Source organism: Sapajus apella, unplaced genomic scaffold (assembly GCF_009761245.1).
Source record: "Sapajus apella isolate SASKATOON/1434 unplaced genomic scaffold, GSC_monkey_1.0 scaffold468, whole genome shotgun sequence".
NCBI classification, from domain to species: domain Eukaryota; kingdom Metazoa; phylum Chordata; class Mammalia; order Primates; family Cebidae; genus Sapajus; species Sapajus apella.
Genome location: NW_022437404.1, coordinates 53,276 through 56,289, shown reverse-complemented (window position 1 = coordinate 56,289; position 3,014 = coordinate 53,276).

The window sequence follows — 3,014 nt, the reverse complement described above, 5'->3', positions numbered from 1 at the left end:
AGAGATAGCAAGGGGAGAAATGCCAGATGTAGGTGATGGGGAGGAAGGCAGCAAATCACACTGCCACGTGTGTACCTATGCAACAATTTTGCATGTTCTTCACATGTACCCCAAAACCTAAAATGCAGTAAAATAAATAAATGGGAAAAAAAAAGACATAAGCATTTAGAAAAACTGGGTGGAAATGGGGACACGTATATTCTCTGTAGTGTATTTCCAATTATCTGTGAATCTATAAGAATTTCCACGTTAAAAGTTTTCTAAAAGCATTTTTTTTTTCTGTTGGAAATCCAAAATGCTCACAAAACCAAATGTTGGCAAGGATGTAGAACAACAGGGACAATCATGCATTGCTGGTGGGAATGCAAAACAGTACAGCCACTTTGGAAGACACTCTGGCTGCTTCTCACAAAGCTACACATTCTCTTACCATACAGTCCATCAATGACACCACTGAGTATTTATCCAAATGAATGGAAAACCTATGTCTACACAAATACCTGTATGTGGATGTTTATAGCAGCTTTAGTCATAATTGCCAAAAATTGGAAGCCCCCAAGATGTCCTCAATAGGTGAGTGGATAAAGAAATTGTGATAGACCTATACCATGGGGTTACTATTCAACAGTAAAGAGAAATAAGCTTTCAAGCTCTGAAAACACATGAAGGAAACCTATATGCATATTGCTAAGTAGAAGAAGCCAGTCTGGAAAAGCCCTATACTGTATAATTGTAACTATATGACACTGTGGAAAAGGCAAAAATACAGAAAGTAAATAGACCAGGGCTTCAGGAGGAGGAGGGATGAGTGAGGAGGTTGAGCCTCAGGCAGAGTTAGGGAAACTACTTTATAGGATGCTTTTGTTATGAAACACCGTGGACTTGTCTAGCTCCTCCCCTGGTCACACAGAAAGCCAGTTGCTGAGATGTCAAGTATTGCCAAGGAAGAAGGCTTTAATCTCTAATCAGGCACTGCGTCTGAGTAGATGAGAGATCAGTCTCTAATTCATCTCCCTGACTGACTAAAATTAGGGGTTTATGTAGCAAAGAAAAAATATTACTATGTATGGAAAAACAGGAACTCTGGACAGTAAGGAAATGATCATAATGCAAGATGGGGACTGGCATCTCATGGTTTGGATGACATGACCTGCCAAGTTCCAATTCTATGATAATTTTTGAGAGACCTGATTATCCTGTCTTGAGGAAAGAACTCAGATAAAACAAATGTAAATTTCAAGCTTTGAGAGCAGAAGGGTCAATTTCTATGTTTATCCAAATAACTGTCTATGGAACAATTCAGTTGGTTTCATTTTAAAGGTGGATACCTAACATTACGTATTTATCAGAAGGCATAGAACTGTGCAATAGAATGAACCCTAATATAACTAAGAACCTCAGTTAAAAGTAAGTATCAGTATTGTTCCATTAATTGTAACAAGCGTGGCACACTAATGCAGAATGTTAATAACAGGAGAAACTGAGCAGAGGGCTGTTTTAGGGAAGGAGGTATGTGGGAAAGCCTTAACTTTCTCTGAAAATTTTTTGTACACTGAAAACCGTTTCAGAAATGATCTTGTTACATGGGAGGATATGGATTTATTTTGGCTTTTCATTTAATACTTATCTGAGTTTGAGTATATTCTCCATTTTCATCATTTATTTTATATTACAATTGGAGGTAAGTTAACAAACACTCTATTGGCAACATTCTCAAGAGTCTGCTTTCTCTAAAGCATAGTTAAAGAAACTTGTTACTTATTTGTAAGTCTTACAAGGTTATGCCTTCTTGGTTTGTGCTTGTTTTATTTTACTTTTCTTAAATTTTTATCACTAGACCTTAGAAATTTTGAGGAAAACAATTCCACAGGCAGTCACAGGCTGAAATGAAGTTATAAAGTTACACTTTTATGGAAACATCTGATTGGTTGCAAAACACAATCAGAGGTTCTTTCAATTTCCCATGTGCCACACAGAAAAGGTGGGGGTTCACAAACGGAGTAGTTTCTGGTTCTTTTGTTACTTAGGTATAGAAATTTAGGGATTTCCTTTCAATTTAGTTCTACTCAGAAGACAGCCTGAAACGGCCTTAGCTTCCCTGCCTCCAGACCCTATTCTCCTGCCTCATCTGGAAGACACTCTGGCTTTTTCATAGAAAGCTAAACATGTTCCACCATAAGATTCAGCAATTGCGATCCTATTTACCCGAATGAGTGGAAAACCTGTGTTTACACAAAGGAGTGTACATGAATGTTTATAGCAGCTTTATTCATAATTGCCAAAACTACAAAGAAACCAAGATGTCCTTCAGTAAGTGAGTAGATAAACATATTGTGGTATATGCACACCAAGGGTTGTTATAACATTAAAAAGAAATAAGCTATCAAGCAATGAACAGACATGGAGAACACCTATATGCATATTGTTAAGTGAGAGAAGCCAGTCTGAAAACATTATGTACCATATGATTACAACTATATAACATTCTGAAACGGCAATTATACAGAGGCAGTAAACAGTGGTTTCCAAGGATTCAGAGGGAAGAGAAATGGATGAGGAGGTGGAGCATGGGACAATTTTAAGTCAGAGAAACTACTTCACAGGATACTTTTGTTATTGAAATACCAGGGGTTCACTTGCATAAAAGAGCTTCAGTCTGGATCTTGCTGCTCACCACACAGAAAGCCAATCACTGAGATGACAGTCAATATTGCCAAAGAAGAAGGCTTTAATCTTTAATCAGGTGCTGCAGCTGAGGAATGCAGGACCAATGTCAAATCCATCTCTATGACTGACTAAAATTAGGGGTTTGTAAATTAAAGGTAAGTAAAAATTAACATCAGTATTTTTATGAGGAATCTGAGGCTAAGGTAAGTAAGATAGCAGTGAAAACATAGCTAGTAAGTGATACAGCCCAGATAAAATCCAAATTCACCTCAATATTTATTTGCAATCTATCACACTGTCACAGATAATTCATCTTTACGTTTTGTGGTAGGTTCTAATGACCATTT